At 47.5% G+C, this 18016-nt stretch overlaps 7 non-coding genes and 10 pseudogenes across 7 annotated transcripts; all 17 read right to left on the bottom strand.

Annotated features, from left to right (window-relative positions):
* Window positions 1–735: 735 nt before the first annotated feature.
* On the bottom strand, window positions 736–964 carry LOC138490452 (small nucleolar RNA U3; annotated as a pseudogene).
* Window positions 965–1799: 835 nt separating this feature from the next.
* Window positions 1800–2006, bottom strand: LOC138490469 (small nucleolar RNA U3; annotated as a pseudogene).
* An 824-nt stretch (window positions 2007–2830) lies between these two features.
* LOC138490304 (small nucleolar RNA U3) lies at window positions 2831–3048 on the bottom strand. The gene has a single exon (XR_011275346.1). It is a non-coding gene; the product is annotated as a small nucleolar RNA U3 (small nucleolar RNA).
* An 835-nt stretch (window positions 3049–3883) lies between these two features.
* Window positions 3884–4101, bottom strand: LOC138490178 (small nucleolar RNA U3). Its single transcript, XR_011275232.1, has one exon. It is a non-coding gene; the product is annotated as a small nucleolar RNA U3 (small nucleolar RNA).
* Window positions 4102–4936: 835 nt separating this feature from the next.
* LOC138490479 (small nucleolar RNA U3) lies at window positions 4937–5143 on the bottom strand (annotated as a pseudogene).
* An 824-nt stretch (window positions 5144–5967) lies between these two features.
* Window positions 5968–6196, bottom strand: LOC138490451 (small nucleolar RNA U3; annotated as a pseudogene).
* An 835-nt stretch (window positions 6197–7031) lies between these two features.
* Window positions 7032–7238, bottom strand: LOC138490477 (small nucleolar RNA U3; annotated as a pseudogene).
* Window positions 7239–8062: 824 nt separating this feature from the next.
* LOC138490303 (small nucleolar RNA U3) lies at window positions 8063–8280 on the bottom strand. Its single transcript, XR_011275345.1, has one exon. It is a non-coding gene; the product is annotated as a small nucleolar RNA U3 (small nucleolar RNA).
* An 835-nt stretch (window positions 8281–9115) lies between these two features.
* LOC138490474 (small nucleolar RNA U3) lies at window positions 9116–9322 on the bottom strand (annotated as a pseudogene).
* Window positions 9323–10146: 824 nt separating this feature from the next.
* Window positions 10147–10375, bottom strand: LOC138490450 (small nucleolar RNA U3; annotated as a pseudogene).
* Window positions 10376–11210: 835 nt separating this feature from the next.
* LOC138490476 (small nucleolar RNA U3) lies at window positions 11211–11417 on the bottom strand (annotated as a pseudogene).
* An 824-nt stretch (window positions 11418–12241) lies between these two features.
* Window positions 12242–12459, bottom strand: LOC138490338 (small nucleolar RNA U3). The gene has a single exon (XR_011275377.1). It is a non-coding gene; the product is annotated as a small nucleolar RNA U3 (small nucleolar RNA).
* Window positions 12460–13294: 835 nt separating this feature from the next.
* On the bottom strand, window positions 13295–13463 carry LOC138490529 (small nucleolar RNA U3; annotated as a pseudogene).
* Window positions 13464–14287: 824 nt separating this feature from the next.
* On the bottom strand, window positions 14288–14505 carry LOC138490177 (small nucleolar RNA U3). Its single transcript, XR_011275231.1, has one exon. It is a non-coding gene; the product is annotated as a small nucleolar RNA U3 (small nucleolar RNA).
* An 824-nt stretch (window positions 14506–15329) lies between these two features.
* LOC138490176 (small nucleolar RNA U3) lies at window positions 15330–15547 on the bottom strand. Its single transcript, XR_011275230.1, has one exon. It is a non-coding gene; the product is annotated as a small nucleolar RNA U3 (small nucleolar RNA).
* An 824-nt stretch (window positions 15548–16371) lies between these two features.
* LOC138490175 (small nucleolar RNA U3) lies at window positions 16372–16589 on the bottom strand. The gene has a single exon (XR_011275229.1). It is a non-coding gene; the product is annotated as a small nucleolar RNA U3 (small nucleolar RNA).
* Window positions 16590–17424: 835 nt separating this feature from the next.
* Window positions 17425–17593, bottom strand: LOC138490528 (small nucleolar RNA U3; annotated as a pseudogene).
* Window positions 17594–18016: the final 423 nt, after the last annotated feature.

Raw genomic sequence — 18016 nt, 5'->3', positions numbered from 1 at the left:
AAAAGCCCCTCCATTTCTGCATAGGAAAACCTTTCCCGCAACACCATAGAAAACATTTCCTATCCATAGCGTTGGCAAAAGATGACAAAAATGCCTGTACTTTGTAAATTTACATATTGAAGACCAGCAGCCAATAAAATTCGTCAGTGTGGATGACAGAGACAAGGGGCTCCCATGGCCCAGCCAAGGCTGGCCTCAGTAAACAGAGTGGCCATATTACGATGGCAATGAGTGTTATTCAATATCTGGGAAGCTTTGCAGTGGAATTCGAGCAAGCATAAGTGGGAGGCAACGTGAACAATGGCGGTGTGACTTTTATGAGAACGTAATGCATGTGATGGAAGGGTATTGCGCGCATTGGCCAGACAAGCATTTGAGTCGGACCTGAAAAGTACCCAGCTGAATAGGCAGATTCAAAGGCAGTACAGTGTTGTTTTCACAGAAGCACGAGGATTGCGCCAGATGAAAAACAGTGGCAAATCAGAATGGCTTAACCTTTGTGAAATGGAAGTAGGCCAGCATGCAACAGCCGGAACTTGTCGCTTGGGTCCCCCAGGGCAGCGCACAAAAGGGCCCACGGCCAATTGTGTTTACCGGGGCGACGCAAGGTGTTTGGTCCATGTGGAGATTTGCACAGCTAACAAATCAGAACCCACATAATCGACAGCACAGACAACAAGCAACCCTAAGAACAGGGGAGCTGTCTCTATTTTTCACCAGAATAATAAGCAGCTAACCACTCAGTTTGTGTTCCCTTCCTCCAACCCTCCTGAAAGGGAGAGAGAGAGGAACGGTCATCGGTCATCAATAGCAGACAGCAGCTGCATAAATGCAACACTGTCCACTTGCTTCACGCTCAGAAGAGAACACTTCAACTCTTCCTCGTGGTTAGCGAAGACCAGACACTTTCGAACACATTTCCTCAGTTAAGAACTATAGAAATGATCCCTGAAAGTATAGTCTTAATAGCACAAAGGGCAGCCCAGGCAGGTGGAAGAAGCTGCCACCCATATCACTTAGGGTGGGAAAGCGTCTATCGTCCCAAAGGCAACAAAAAGCCCCTCCATTTCTGCATAGGAAAACCTTTCCCGCAACACCATAGAAAACATTTCCTATCCATAGCGTTGGCAAAAGATGACAAAAATGCCTGTACTTTGTAAATTTACATATTGAAGACCAGCAGCCAATAAAATTCGTCAGTGTGGATGACAGAGACAAGGGGCTCCCATGGCCCAGCCAAGGCTGGCCTCAGTAAACAGAGTGGCCATATTACGATGGCAATGAGTGTTATTCAATATCTGGGAAGCTTTGCAGTGGAATTCAAGCAAGCATAAGTGGGAGGCAACGTAAACAATGGCGGTGTGACTTTTATGAGAACGTAATGCATGTGATGGAAGGGTATTGCGCGCATTGGCCAGACAAGCATTTGAGTCGGACCTGAAAAGTACCCAGCTGAATAGGCAGATTCAAATCCCCCAAAGGGGCAGTACAGTGTTGTTTTCACAGAAGCACGAGGATTGCGCCAGATGGAAAACAGTGGCAAATCAGAATGGCTTAACCTTTGTGAAATGGAAGTAGGCCAGCATGCAACAGCCGGAACTTGTCGCTTGGGTCCCCCAGGGCAGCGCACAAAAGGGCCCACGGCCAATTGTGTTTACCGGGGCGACGCAAGGTGTTTGGTCCATGTGGAGATTTGCACAGCTAACAAATCAGAACCCACATAATCGACAGCACAGACACCAAGCAACCCTAAGAACAGGGGAGCTGTCTCTATTTTTCACCAGAATAATAAGCAGCTAACCACTCAGTTTGTGTTCCCTTCCTCCAACCCTCCTGAAAGGGAGAGAGGAACGGTCATCAATAGCAGACAGCAGCTGCATAAATGCAACGCTGTCCACTTGCTTCACGCTCAGAAGAGAACACTTCAACTCTTCCTCGTCTTCGCTAACCTCGAACACATTTCCTCAGTTAAGAACTATAGAAATGATCCCTGAAAGTATAGTCTTAATAGCACAAAGGGCAGCCCAGGCAGGTGGAAGAAGCTGCCACCCATCTCACTTAGGGTGGGAAAGCGTCTATCGTCCCAAAGGCAACAAAAAGCCCCTCCATTTCTGCATAGGAAAACCTTTCCCGCAACACCATAGAAAACATTTCCTATCCATAGCGTTGGCAAAAGATGACAAAAATGCCTGTACTTTGTAAATTTACATATTGAAGACCAGCAGCCAATAAAATTCGTCAGTGTGGATGACAGAGACAAGGGGCTCCCATGGCCCAGCCAAGGCTGGCCTCAGTAAACAGAGTGGCCATATTACGATGGCAATGAGTGTTATTCAATATCTGGGAAGCTTTGCAGTGGAATTCGAGCAAGCATAAGTGGGAGGCAACGTGAACAATGGCGGTGTGACTTTTATGAGAACGTAATGCATGTGATGGAAGGGTATTGCGCGCATTGGCCAGACAAGCATTTGAGTCGGACCTGAAAAGTACCCAGCTGAATAGGCAGATTCAAAGGCAGTACAGTGTTGTTTTCACAGAAGCACGAGGATTGCGCCAGATGAAAAACAGTGGCAAATCAGAATGGCTTAACCTTTGTGAAATGGAAGTAGGCCAGCATGCAACAGCCGGAACTTGTCGCTTGGGTCCCCCAGGGCAGCGCACAAAAGGGCCCACGGCCAATTGTGTTTACCGGGGCGACGCAAGGTGTTTGGTCCATGTGGAGATTTGCACAGCTAACAAATCAGAACCCACATAATCGACAGCACAGACACCAAGCAACCCTAAGAACAGGGGAGCTGTCTCTATTTTTCACCAGAATAATAAGCAGCTAACCACTCAGTTTGTGTTCCCTTCCTCCAACCCTCCTGAAAGGGAGAGAGGAACGGTCATCAATAGCAGACAGCAGCTGCATAAATGCAACACTGTCCACTTGCTTCACGCTCAGAAGAGAACACTTCAACTCTTCCTCGTGGTTAGCGAAGACCAGACACTTTCCAACACATTTCCTCAGTTAAGAACTATAGAAATGATCCCTGAAAGTATAGTCTTAATAGCACAAAGGGCAGCCCAGGTAGGTGGAAGAAGCTGCCACCCATCTCACTTAGGGTGGGAAAGCATCTATCGTCCCAAAGGCAACAAAAAGCCCCCCCATTTCTGCATAGGAAAACCTTTCCCGCAACCCCATAGAAAACCTTTCCTTTCCATAGCGTTGGCAAAAGATGACAAAAATGCCTGTACTTTGTAAATTTACATATTGAAGACCAGCAGCCAATAAAATTCGTCAGTGTGGATGACAGAGACAAGGGGCTCCCATGGCCCAGCCAAGGCTGGCCTCAGTAAACAGAGTGGCCATATTACGATGGCAATGAGTGTTATTCAATATCTGGGAAGCTTTGCAGTGGAATTCGAGCAAGCATAAGTGGGAGGCAACGTGAACAATGGCGGTGTGACTTTTATGAGAACGTAATGCATGTGATGGAAGGGTATTGCGCGCATTGGCCAGACAAGCATTTGAGTCGGACCTGAAAAGTACCCAGCTGAATAGGCAGATTCAAATCCCCCAAAGGGGCAGTACAGTGTTGTTTTCACAGAAGCACGAGGATTGCGCCAGATGGAAAACAGTGGCAAATCAGAATGGCTTAACCTTTGTGAAATGGAAGTAGGCCAGCATGCAACAGCCGGAACTTGTCGCTTGGGTCCCCCAGGGCAGCGCACAAAAGGGCCCACGGCCAATTGTGTTTACTGGGGCGACGCAAGGTGTTTGGTCCATGTGGAGATTTGCACAGCTAACAAATCAGAACCCACATAATCGACAGCACAGACACCAAGCAACCCTAAGAACAGGGGACCTGTCTCTATTTTTCACCAGAATAATAAGCAGCTAACCACTCAGTTTGTGTTCCCTTCCTCCAACCCTCCTGAAAGGGAGAGAGGAACGGTCATCAATAGCAGACAGCAGCTGCATAAATGCAACACTGTCCACTTGCTTCACGCTCAGAAGAGAACACTTCAACTCTTCCTCGTGGTTAGCGAAGACCAGACACTTTCGAACACATTTCCTCAGTTAAGAACTATAGAAATGATCCCTGAAAGTATAGTCTTAATAGCACAAAGGGCAGCCCAGGTAGGTGGAAGAAGCTGCCACCCATCTCACTTAGGGTGGGAAAGCATCTATCGTCCCAAAGGCAACAAAAAGCCCCCCCATTTCTGCATAGGAAAACCTTTCCCGCAACCCCATAGAAAACCTTTCCTTTCCATAGCGTTGGCAAAAGATGACAAAAATGCCTGTACTTTGTAAATTTACATATTGAAGACCAGCAGCCAATAAAATTCGTCAGTGTGGATGACAGAGACAAGGGGCTCCCATGGCCCAGCCAAGGCTGGCCTCAGTAAACAGAGTGGCCATATTACGATGGCAATGAGTGTTATTCAATATCTGGGAAGCTTTGCAGTGGAATTCAAGCAAGCATAAGTGGGAGGCAACGTAAACAATGGCGGTGTGACTTTTATGAGAACGTAATGCATGTGATGGAAGGGTATTGCGCGCATTGGCCAGACAAGCATTTGAGTCGGACCTGAAAAGTACCCAGCTGAATAGGCAGATTCAAATCCCCCAAAGGGGCAGTACAGTGTTGTTTTCACAGAAGCACGAGGATTGCGCCAGATGGAAAACAGTGGCAAATCAGAATGGCTTAACCTTTGTGAAATGGAAGTAGGCCAGCATGCAACAGCCGGAACTTGTCGCTTGGGTCCCCCAGGGCAGCGCACAAAAGGGCCCACGGCCAATTGTGTTTACCGGGGCGACGCAAGGTGTTTGGTCCATGTGGAGATTTGCACAGCTAACAAATCAGAACCCACATAATCGACAGCACAGACACCAAGCAACCCTAAGAACAGGGGAGCTGTCTCTATTTTTCACCAGAATAATAAGCAGCTAACCACTCAGTTTGTGTTCCCTTCCTCCAACCCTCCTGAAAGGGAGAGAGGAACGGTCATCAATAGCAGACAGCAGCTGCATAAATGCAACACTGTCCACTTGCTTCACGCTCAGAAGAGAACACTTCAACTCTTCCTCGTCTTCGCTAACCTCGAACACATTTCCTCAGTTAAGAACTATAGAAATGATCCCTGAAAGTATAGTCTTAATAGCACAAAGGGCAGCCCAGGCAGGTGGAAGAAGCTGCCACCCATCTCACTTAGGGTGGGAAAGCGTCTATCGTCCCAAAGGCAACAAAAAGCCCCTCCATTTCTGCATAGGAAAACCTTTCCCGCAACACCATAGAAAACATTTCCTATCCATAGCGTTGGCAAAAGATGACAAAAATGCCTGTACTTTGTAAATTTACATATTGAAGACCAGCAGCCAATAAAATTCGTCAGTGTGGATGACAGAGACAAGGGGCTCCCATGGCCCAGCCAAGGCTGGCCTCAGTAAACAGAGTGGCCATATTACGATGGCAATGAGTGTTATTCAATATCTGGGAAGCTTTGCAGTGGAATTCGAGCAAGCATAAGTGGGAGGCAACGTGAACAATGGCGGTGTGACTTTTATGAGAACGTAATGCATGTGATGGAAGGGTATTGCGCGCATTGGCCAGACAAGCATTTGAGTCGGACCTGAAAAGTACCCAGCTGAATAGGCAGATTCAAAGGCAGTACAGTGTTGTTTTCACAGAAGCACGAGGATTGCGCCAGATGAAAAACAGTGGCAAATCAGAATGGCTTAACCTTTGTGAAATGGAAGTAGGCCAGCATGCAACAGCCGGAACTTGTCGCTTGGGTCCCCCAGGGCAGCGCACAAAAGGGCCCACGGCCAATTGTGTTTACCGGGGCGACGCAAGGTGTTTGGTCCATGTGGAGATTTGCACAGCTAACAAATCAGAACCCACATAATCGACAGCACAGACAACAAGCAACCCTAAGAACAGGGGAGCTGTCTCTATTTTTCACCAGAATAATAAGCAGCTAACCACTCAGTTTGTGTTCCCTTCCTCCAACCCTCCTGAAAGGGAGAGAGAGAGGAACGGTCATCGGTCATCAATAGCAGACAGCAGCTGCATAAATGCAACACTGTCCACTTGCTTCACGCTCAGAAGAGAACACTTCAACTCTTCCTCGTGGTTAGCGAAGACCAGACACTTTCGAACACATTTCCTCAGTTAAGAACTATAGAAATGATCCCTGAAAGTATAGTCTTAATAGCACAAAGGGCAGCCCAGGCAGGTGGAAGAAGCTGCCACCCATATCACTTAGGGTGGGAAAGCGTCTATCGTCCCAAAGGCAACAAAAAGCCCCTCCATTTCTGCATAGGAAAACCTTTCCCGCAACACCATAGAAAACATTTCCTATCCATAGCGTTGGCAAAAGATGACAAAAATGCCTGTACTTTGTAAATTTACATATTGAAGACCAGCAGCCAATAAAATTCGTCAGTGTGGATGACAGAGACAAGGGGCTCCCATGGCCCAGCCAAGGCTGGCCTCAGTAAACAGAGTGGCCATATTACGATGGCAATGAGTGTTATTCAATATCTGGGAAGCTTTGCAGTGGAATTCAAGCAAGCATAAGTGGGAGGCAACGTAAACAATGGCGGTGTGACTTTTATGAGAACGTAATGCATGTGATGGAAGGGTATTGCGCGCATTGGCCAGACAAGCATTTGAGTCGGACCTGAAAAGTACCCAGCTGAATAGGCAGATTCAAATCCCCCAAAGGGGCAGTACAGTGTTGTTTTCACAGAAGCACGAGGATTGCGCCAGATGGAAAACAGTGGCAAATCAGAATGGCTTAACCTTTGTGAAATGGAAGTAGGCCAGCATGCAACAGCCGGAACTTGTCGCTTGGGTCCCCCAGGGCAGCGCACAAAAGGGCCCACGGCCAATTGTGTTTACCGGGGCGACGCAAGGTGTTTGGTCCATGTGGAGATTTGCACAGCTAACAAATCAGAACCCACATAATCGACAGCACAGACACCAAGCAACCCTAAGAACAGGGGAGCTGTCTCTATTTTTCACCAGAATAATAAGCAGCTAACCACTCAGTTTGTGTTCCCTTCCTCCAACCCTCCTGAAAGGGAGAGAGGAACGGTCATCAATAGCAGACAGCAGCTGCATAAATGCAACACTGTCCACTTGCTTCACGCTCAGAAGAGAACACTTCAACTCTTCCTCGTCTTCGCTAACCTCGAACACATTTCCTCAGTTAAGAACTATAGAAATGATCCCTGAAAGTATAGTCTTAATAGCACAAAGGGCAGCCCAGGCAGGTGGAAGAAGCTGCCACCCATCTCACTTAGGGTGGGAAAGCGTCTATCGTCCCAAAGGCAACAAAAAGCCCCTCCATTTCTGCATAGGAAAACCTTTCCCGCAACACCATAGAAAACATTTCCTATCCATAGCGTTGGCAAAAGATGACAAAAATGCCTGTACTTTGTAAATTTACATATTGAAGACCAGCAGCCAATAAAATTCGTCAGTGTGGATGACAGAGACAAGGGGCTCCCATGGCCCAGCCAAGGCTGGCCTCAGTAAACAGAGTGGCCATATTACGATGGCAATGAGTGTTATTCAATATCTGGGAAGCTTTGCAGTGGAATTCGAGCAAGCATAAGTGGGAGGCAACGTGAACAATGGCGGTGTGACTTTTATGAGAACGTAATGCATGTGATGGAAGGGTATTGCGCGCATTGGCCAGACAAGCATTTGAGTCGGACCTGAAAAGTACCCAGCTGAATAGGCAGATTCAAAGGCAGTACAGTGTTGTTTTCACAGAAGCACGAGGATTGCGCCAGATGAAAAACAGTGGCAAATCAGAATGGCTTAACCTTTGTGAAATGGAAGTAGGCCAGCATGCAACAGCCGGAACTTGTCGCTTGGGTCCCCCAGGGCAGCGCACAAAAGGGCCCACGGCCAATTGTGTTTACTGGGGCGACGCAAGGTGTTTGGTCCATGTGGAGATTTGCACAGCTAACAAATCAGAACCCACATAATCGACAGCACAGACACCAAGCAACCCTAAGAACAGGGGACCTGTCTCTATTTTTCACCAGAATAATAAGCAGCTAACCACTCAGTTTGTGTTCCCTTCCTCCAACCCTCCTGAAAGGGAGAGAGGAACGGTCATCAATAGCAGACAGCAGCTGCATAAATGCAACACTGTCCACTTGCTTCACGCTCAGAAGAGAACACTTCAACTCTTCCTCGTGGTTAGCGAAGACCAGACACTTTCCAACACATTTCCTCAGTTAAGAACTATAGAAATGATCCCTGAAAGTATAGTCTTAATAGCACAAAGGGCAGCCCAGGTAGGTGGAAGAAGCTGCCACCCATCTCACTTAGGGTGGGAAAGCATCTATCGTCCCAAAGGCAACAAAAAGCCCCCCCATTTCTGCATAGGAAAACCTTTCCCGCAACCCCATAGAAAACCTTTCCTTTCCATAGCGTTGGCAAAAGATGACAAAAATGCCTGTACTTTGTAAATTTACATATTGAAGACCAGCAGCCAATAAAATTCGTCAGTGTGGATGACAGAGACAAGGGGCTCCCATGGCCCAGCCAAGGCTGGCCTCAGTAAACAGAGTGGCCATATTACGATGGCAATGAGTGTTATTCAATATCTGGGAAGCTTTGCAGTGGAATTCGAGCAAGCATAAGTGGGAGGCAACGTAAACAATGGCGGTGTGACTTTTATGAGAACGTAATGCATGTGATGGAAGGGTATTGCGCGCATTGGCCAGACAAGCATTTGAGTCGGACCTGAAAAGTACCCAGCTGAATAGGCAGATTCAAATCCCCCAAAGGGGCAGTACAGTGTTGTTTTCACAGAAGCACGAGGATTGCGCCAGATGGAAAACAGTGGCAAATCAGAATGGCTTAACCTTTGTGAAATGGAAGTAGGCCAGCATGCAACAGCCGGAACTTGTCGCTTGGGTCCCCCAGGGCAGCGCACAAAAGGGCCCACGGCCAATTGTGTTTACCGGGGCGACGCAAGGTGTTTGGTCCATGTGGAGATTTGCACAGCTAACAAATCAGAACCCACATAATCGACAGCACAGACACCAAGCAACCCTAAGAACAGGGGAGCTGTCTCTATTTTTCACCAGAATAATAAGCAGCTAACCACTCAGTTTGTGTTCCCTTCCTCCAACCCTCCTGAAAGGGAGAGAGGAACGGTCATCAATAGCAGACAGCAGCTGCATAAATGCAACACTGTCCACTTGCTTCACGCTCAGAAGAGAACACTTCAACTCTTCCTCGTCTTCGCTAACCTCGAACATATTTCCTCAGTTAAGAACTATAGAAATGATCCCTGAAAGTATAGTCTTAATAGCACAAAGGGCAGCCCAGGCAGGTGGAAGAAGCTGCCACCCATCTCACTTAGGGTGGGAAAGCGTCTATCGTCCCAAAGGCAACAAAAAGCCCCTCCATTTCTGCATAGGAAAACCTTTCCCGCAACACCATAGAAAACATTTCCTATCCATAGCGTTGGCAAAAGATGACAAAAATGCCTGTACTTTGTAAATTTACATATTGAAGACCAGCAGCCAATAAAATTCGTCAGTGTGGATGACAGAGACAAGGGGCTCCCATGGCCCAGCCAAGGCTGGCCTCAGTAAACAGAGTGGCCATATTACGATGGCAATGAGTGTTATTCAATATCTGGGAAGCTTTGCAGTGGAATTCGAGCAAGCATAAGTGGGAGGCAACGTGAACAATGGCGGTGTGACTTTTATGAGAACGTAATGCATGTGATGGAAGGGTATTGCGCGCATTGGCCAGACAAGCATTTGAGTCGGACCTGAAAAGTACCCAGCTGAATAGGCAGATTCAAAGGCAGTACAGTGTTGTTTTCACAGAAGCACGAGGATTGCGCCAGATGAAAAACAGTGGCAAATCATAATGGCTTAACCTTTGTGAAATGGAAGTAGGCCAGCATGCAACAGCCGGAACTTGTCGCTTGGGTCCCCCAGGGCAGCGCACAAAAGGGCCCACGGCCAATTGTGTTTACCGGGGCGACGCAAGGTGTTTGGTCCATGTGGAGATTTGCACAGCTAACAAATCAGAACCCACATAATCGACAGCACAGACAACAAGCAACCCTAAGAACAGGGGAGCTGTCTCTATTTTTCACCAGAATAATAAGCAGCTAACCACTCAGTTTGTGTTCCCTTCCTCCAACCCTCCTGAAAGGGAGAGAGAGAGGAACGGTCATCGGTCATCAATAGCAGACAGCAGCTGCATAAATGCAACACTGTCCACTTGCTTCACGCTCAGAAGAGAACACTTCAACTCTTCCTCGTGGTTAGCGAAGACCAGACACTTTCGAACACATTTCCTCAGTTAAGAACTATAGAAATGATCCCTGAAAGTATAGTCTTAATAGCACAAAGGGCAGCCCAGGCAGGTGGAAGAAGCTGCCACCCATATCACTTAGGGTGGGAAAGCGTCTATCGTCCCAAAGGCAACAAAAAGCCCCTCCATTTCTGCATAGGAAAACCTTTCCCGCAACACCATAGAAAACATTTCCTATCCATAGCGTTGGCAAAAGATGACAAAAATGCCTGTACTTTGTAAATTTACATATTGAAGACCAGCAGCCAATAAAATTCGTCAGTGTGGATGACAGAGACAAGGGGCTCCCATGGCCCAGCCAAGGCTGGCCTCAGTAAACAGAGTGGCCATATTACGATGGCAATGAGTGTTATTCAATATCTGGGAAGCTTTGCAGTGGAATTCAAGCAAGCATAAGTGGGAGGCAACGTAAACAATGGCGGTGTGACTTTTATGAGAACGTAATGCATGTGATGGAAGGGTATTGCGCGCATTGGCCAGACAAGCATTTGAGTCGGACCTGAAAAGTACCCAGCTGAATAGGCAGATTCAAATCCCCCAAAGGGGCAGTACAGTGTTGTTTTCACAGAAGCACGAGGATTGCGCCAGATGGAAAACAGTGGCAAATCAGAATGGCTTAACCTTTGTGAAATGGAAGTAGGCCAGCATGCAACAGCCGGAACTTGTCGCTTGGGTCCCCCAGGGCAGCGCACAAAAGGGCCCACGGCCAATTGTGTTTACCGGGGCGACGCAAGGTGTTTGGTCCATGTGGAGATTTGCACAGCTAACAAATCAGAACCCACATAATCGACAGCACAGACACCAAGCAACCCTAAGAACAGGGGAGCTGTCTCTATTTTTCACCAGAATAATAAGCAGCTAACCACTCAGTTTGTGTTCCCTTCCTCCAACCCTCCTGAAAGGGAGAGAGGAACGGTCATCAATAGCAGACAGCAGCTGCATAAATGCAACACTGTCCACTTGCTTCACGCTCAGAAGAGAACACTTCAACTCTTCCTCGTCTTCGCTAACCTCGAACACATTTCCTCAGTTAAGAACTATAGAAATGATCCCTGAAAGTATAGTCTTAATAGCACAAAGGGCAGCCCAGGCAGGTGGAAGAAGCTGCCACCCATCTCACTTAGGGTGGGAAAGCGTCTATCGTCCCAAAGGCAACAAAAAGCCCCTCCATTTCTGCATAGGAAAACCTTTCCCGCAACACCATAGAAAACATTTCCTATCCATAGCGTTGGCAAAAGATGACAAAAATGCCTGTACTTTGTAAATTTACATATTGAAGACCAGCAGCCAATAAAATTCGTCAGTGTGGATGACAGAGACAAGGGGCTCCCATGGCCCAGCCAAGGCTGGCCTCAGTAAACAGAGTGGCCATATTACGATGGCAATGAGTGTTATTCAATATCTGGGAAGCTTTGCAGTGGAATTCGAGCAAGCATAAGTGGGAGGCAACGTGAACAATGGCGGTGTGACTTTTATGAGAACGTAATGCATGTGATGGAAGGGTATTGCGCGCATTGGCCAGACAAGCATTTGAGTCGGACCTGAAAAGTACCCAGCTGAATAGGCAGATTCAAAGGCAGTACAGTGTTGTTTTCACAGAAGCACGAGGATTGCGCCAGATGAAAAACAGTGGCAAATCAGAATGGCTTAACCTTTGTGAAATGGAAGTAGGCCAGCATGCAACAGCCGGAACTTGTCGCTTGGGTCCCCCAGGGCAGCGCACAAAAGGGCCCACGGCCAATTGTGTTTACCGGGGCGACGCAAGGTGTTTGGTCCATGTGGAGATTTGCACAGCTAACAAATCAGAACCCACATAATCGACAGCACAGACACCAAGCAACCCTAAGAACAGGGGAGCTGTCTCTATTTTTCACCAGAATAATAAGCAGCTAACCACTCAGTTTGTGTGCCCTTCCTCCAACCCTCCTGAAAGGGAGAGAGGAACGGTCATCAATAGCAGACAGCAGCTGCATAAATGCAACACTGTCCACTTGCTTCACGCTCAGAAGAGAACACTTCAACTCTTCCTCGTGGTTAGCGAAGACCAGACACTTTCGAACACATTTCCTCAGTTAAGAACTATAGAAATGATTCCTGAAAGTATAGTCTTAATAGCACAAAGGGCAGCCCAGGCAGGTGGAAGAAGCTGCCACCCATATCACTTAGGGTGGGAAAGCGTCTATCGTCCCAAAGGCAACAAAAAGCCCCTCCATTTCTGCATAGGAAAACCTTTCCCGCAACACCATAGAAAACATTTCCTATCCATAGCGTTGGCAAAAGATGACAAAAATGCCTGTACTTTGTAAATTTACATATTGAAGACCAGCAGCCAATAAAATTCGTCAGTGTGGATGACAGAGACAAGGGGCTCCCATGGCCCAGCCAAGGCTGGCCTCAGTAAACAGAGTGGCCATATTACGATGGCAATGAGTGTTATTCAATATCTGGGAAGCTTTGCAGTGGAATTCGAGCAAGCATAAGTGGGAGGCAACGTGAACAATGGCGGTGTGACTTTTATGAGAACGTAATGCATGTGATGGAAGGGTATTGCGCGCATTGGCCAGACAAGCATTTGAGTCAGACCTGAAAAGTACCCAGCTGAATAGGCAGATTCAAATCCCCCAAAGGGGCAGTACAGTGTTGTTTTCACAGAAGCACGAGGATTGCGCCAGATGGAAAACAGTGGCAAATCAGAATGGCTTAACCTTTGTGAAATGGAAGTAGGCCAGCATGCAACAGCCGGAACTTGTCGCTTGGGTCCCCCAGGGCAGCGCACAAAAGGGCCCACGGCCAATTGTGTTTACCGGGGCGACGCAAGGTGTTTGGTCCATGTGGAGATTTGCACAGCTAACAAATCAGAACCCACATAATCGACAGCACAGACACCAAGCAACCCTAAGAACAGGGGAGCTGTCTCTATTTTTCACCAGAATAATAAGCAGCTAACCACTCAGTTTGTGTTCCCTTCCTCCAACCCTCCTGAAAGGGAGAGAGAGGAACGGTCATCAATAGCTGAACACTTCAACTCTTCCTCGTGGTTAGCGAAGACCAGACACTTTCGAACACATTTCCTCAGTTATGAACTATAGAAATGATCCCTGAAAGTATAGTCTTAATAGCGCAAAGGGCAGCCCAGGCAGGTGGAAGAAGCTGCCACCCATATCACTTAGGGTGGGAAAGCGTCTATCGTCCCAAAGGCAACAAAAAGCCCCTCCATTTCTGCATAGGAAAACCTTTCCCGCAACGCCATAGAAAACATTTCCTATCCATAGCGTTGGCAAAAGATGACAAAAATGCCTGTACTTTGTAAATTTACATATTGAAGACCAGCAGCCAATAAAATTCGTCAGTGTGGATGACAGAGACAAGGGGCTCCCATGGCCCAGCCAAGGCTGGCCTCAGTAAACAGAGTGGCCATATTACGATGGCAATGAGTGTTATTCAATATCTGGGAAGCTTTGCAGTGGAATTCGAGCAAGCATAAGTGGGAGGCAACGTGAACAATGGCGGTGTGACTTTTATGAGAACGTAATGCATGTGATGGAAGGGTATTGCGCGCATTGGCCAGACAAGCATTTGAGTCGGACCTGAAAAGTACCCAGCTGAATAGGCAGATTCAAAGGCAGTACAGTGTTGTTTTCACAGAAGCACGAGGATTGCGCCAGATGAAAAACAGTGGCAAATCAGAATGGCTTAACCTTTGTGAAATGGAAGTAGGCCAGCATGCAACAGCCGGAACTTGTCGCTTGGGTCCCCCAGGGCAGCGCACAAAAGGGCCCACGGCCAATTGTGTTTACCGGGGAGACGCAAGGTGTTTGGTCCATGTGGAGATTTGCACAGCTAACAAATCAGAACCCACATAATCGACAGCACAGACACCAAGCAACCCTAAGAACAGGGGAGCTGTCTCTATTTTTCACCAGAATAATAAGCAGCTAACCACTCAGTTTGTGTTCCCTTCCTCCAACCCTCCTGAAAGGGAGAGAGGAACGGTCATCAATAGCAGACAGCAGCTGCATAAATGCAACACTGTCCACTTGCTTCACGCTCAGAAGAGAACACTTCAACTCTTCCTCGTGGTTAGCGAAGACCAGACACTTTCGAACACATTTCCTCAGTTAAGAACTATAGAAATGATCCCTGAAAGTATAGTCTTAATAGCACAAAGGGCAGCCCAGGCAGGTGGAAGAAGCTGCCACCCATCTCACTTAGGGTGGGAAAGCGTCTATCGTCCCAAAGGCAACAAAAAGCCCCTCCATTTCTGCATAGGAAAACCTTTCCCGCAACCCCATAGAAAACATTTCCTATCCATAGCGTTGGCAAAAGATGACAAAAATGCCTGTACTTTGTAAATTTACATATTGAAGACCAGCAGCCAATAAAATTCGTCAGTGTGGATGACAGAGACAAGGGGCTCCCATGGCCCAGCCAAGGCTGGCCTCAGTAAACAGAGTGGCCATATTACGATGGCAATGAGTGTTATTCAATATCTGGGAAGCTTTGCAGTGGAATTCGAGCAAGCATAAGTGGGAGGCAACGTGAACAATGGCGGTGTGACTTTTATGAGAACGTAATGCATGTGATGGAAGGGTATTGCGCGCATTGGCCAGACAAGCATTTGAGTCGGACCTGAAAAGTACCCAGCTGAATAGGCAGATTCAAAGGCAGTACAGTGTTGTTTTCACAGAAGCACGAGGATTGCGCCAGATGGAAAACAGTGGCAAATCAGAATGGCTTAACCTTTGTGAAATGGAAGTAGGCCAGCATGCAACAGCCGGAACTTGTCGCTTGGGTCCCCCAGGGCAGCGCACAAAAGGGCCCATGGCCAATTGTGTTTACCGGGGCGACGCAAGGTGTTTGTTCCATGTGGAGATTTGCACAGCTAACAAATCAGAACCCACATAATCGACAGCACAGACACCAAGCAACCCTAAGAACAGGGGAGCTGTCTCTATTTTTCACCAGAATAATAAGCAGCTAACCACTCAGTTTGTGTTCCCTTCCTCCAACCCTCCTGAAAGGGAGAGAGGAACGGTCATCAATAGCAGACAGCAGCTGCATAAATGCAACACTGTCCACTTGCTTCACGCTCAGAAGAGAACACTTCAACTCTTCCTCGTGGTTAGCGAAGACCAGACACTTTCGAACACATTTCCTCAGTTAAGAACTATAGAAATGATCCCTGAAAGTATAGTCTTAATAGCACAAAGGGCAGCCCAGGCAGGTGGAAGAAGCTGCCACCCATCTCACTTAGGGTGGGAAAGCGTCTATCGTCCCAAAGGCAACAAAAAGCCCCTCCATTTCTGCATAGGAAAACCTTTCCCGCAACACCATAGAAAACATTTCCTATCCATAGCGTTGGCAAAAGATGACAAAAATCCCTGTACTTTGTAAATTTACATATTGAAGACCAGCAGCCAATAAAATTCGTCAGTGTGGATGACAGAGACAAGGGGCTCCCATGGCCCAGCCAAGGCTGGCCTCAGTAAACAGAGTGGCCATATTACGATGGCAATGAGTGTTATTCAATATCTGGGAAGCTTTGCAGTGGAATTCGAGCAAGCATAAGTGGGAGGCAACGTGAACAATGGCGGTGTGACTTTTATGAGAACGTAATGCATGTGATGGAAGGGTATTGCGCGCATTGGCCAGACAAGCATTTGAGTCGGACCTGAAAAGTACCCAGCTGAATAGGCAGATTCAAAGGCAGTACAGTGTTGTTTTCACAGAAGCACGAGGATTGCGCCAGATGAAAAACAGTGGCAAATCAGAATGGCTTAACCTTTGTGAAATGGAAGTAGGCCAGCATGCAACAGCCGGAACTTGTCGCTTGGGTCCCCCAGGGCAGCGCACAAAAGGGCCCACGGCCAATTGTGTTTACCGGGGCGACGCAAGGTGTTTGGTCCATGTGGAGATTTGCACAGCTAACAAATCAGAACCCACATAATCGACATCACAGACACCAAGCAACCCTAAGAACAGGGGAGCTGTCTCTATTTTTCACCAGAATAATAAGCAGCTAACCACTCAGTTTGTGTTCCCTTCCTCCAACCCTCCTGAAAGGGAGAGAGGAACGGTCATCAATAGCAGACAGCAGCTGCATAAATGCAACACTGTCCACTTGCTTCACGCTCAGAAGAGAACACTTCAACTCTTCCTCGTGGTTAGCGAAGACCAGACACTTTCGAACACATTTCCTCAGTTAAGAACTATAGAAATGATCCCTGAAAGTATAGTCTTAATAGCACAAAGGGCAGCCCAGGCAGGTGGAAGAAGCTGCCACCCATCTCACTTAGGGTGGGAAAGCATCTATCGTCCCAAAGGCAACAAAAAGCCCCCCCATTTCTGCATAGGAAAACCTTTCCCGCAACCCCATAGAAAACCTTTCCTTTCCATAGCGTTGGCAAAAGATGACAAAAATGCCTGTACTTTGTAAATTTACATATTGAAGACCAGCAGCCAATAAAATTTGTCAGTGTGGATGACAGAGACAAGGGGCTCCCATGGCCCAGCCAAGGCTGGCCTCAGTAAACAGAGTGGCCATATTACGATGGCAATGAGTGTTATTCAATATCTGGGAAGCTTTGCAGTGGAATTCGAGCAAGCATAAGTGGGAGGCAACGTGAACAATGGCGGTGTGACTTTTATGAGAACGTAATGCATGTGATGGAAGGGTATTGCGCGCATTGGCCAGACAAGCATTTGAGTCGGACCTGAAAAGTACCCAGCTGAATAGGCAGATTCAAATCCCCCAAAGGGGCAGTACAGTGTTGTTTTCACAGAAGCACGAGGATTGCGCCAGATGGAAAACAGTGGCAAATCAGAATGGCTTAACCTTTGTGAAATGGAAGTAGGCCAGCATGCAACAGCCGGAACTTGTCGCTTGGGTCCCCCAGGGCAGCGCACAAAAGGGCCCACGGCCAATTGTGTTTACCGGGGCGACGCAAGGTGTTTGGTCCATGTGGAGATTTGCACAGCTAACAAATCAGAACCCACATAATCGACAGCACAGACACCAAGCAACCCTAAGAACAGGGGAGCTGTCTCTATTTTTCACCAGAATAATAAGCAGCTAACCACTCAGTTTGTGTTCCCTTCCTCCAACCCTCCTGAAAGGGAGAGAGAGGAACGGTCATCAATAGCTGAACACTTCAACTCTTCCTCGTGGTTAGCGAAGACCAGACACTTTCGAACACATTTCCTCAGTTATGAACTATAGAAATGATCCCTGAAAGTATAGTCTTAATAGCACAAAGGGCAGCCCAGGCAGGTGGAAGAAGCTGCCACCCATATCACTTAGGGTGGGAAAGCGTCTATCGTCCCAAAGGCAACAAAAAGCCCCTCCATTTCTGCATAGGAAAACCTTTCCCGCAACACCATAGAAAACATTTCCTATCCATAGCGTTGGCAAAAGATGACAAAAATGCCTGTACTTTGTAAATTTACATATTGAAGACCAGCAGCCAATAAAATTCGTCAGTGTGGATGACAGAGACAAGGGGCTCCCATGGCCCAGCCAAGGCTGGCCTCAGTAAACAGAGTGGCCATATTACGATGGCAATGAGTGTTATTCAATATCTGGGAAGCTTTGCAGTGGAATTCGAGCAAGCATAAGTGGGAGGCAACGTGAACAATGGCGGTGTGACTTTTATGAGAACGTAATGCAT

Source organism: Ambystoma mexicanum, chromosome 9, assembly GCF_040938575.1.
Source record: "Ambystoma mexicanum isolate Mex_15411 chromosome 9, UKY_AmexF1_1, whole genome shotgun sequence".
Taxonomy (NCBI): Eukaryota; Metazoa; Chordata; class Amphibia; order Caudata; family Ambystomatidae; genus Ambystoma; species Ambystoma mexicanum.
Note: the sequence above shows the minus strand (reverse complement) of the source record. Positions and strands in the feature narration are given on the sequence as shown.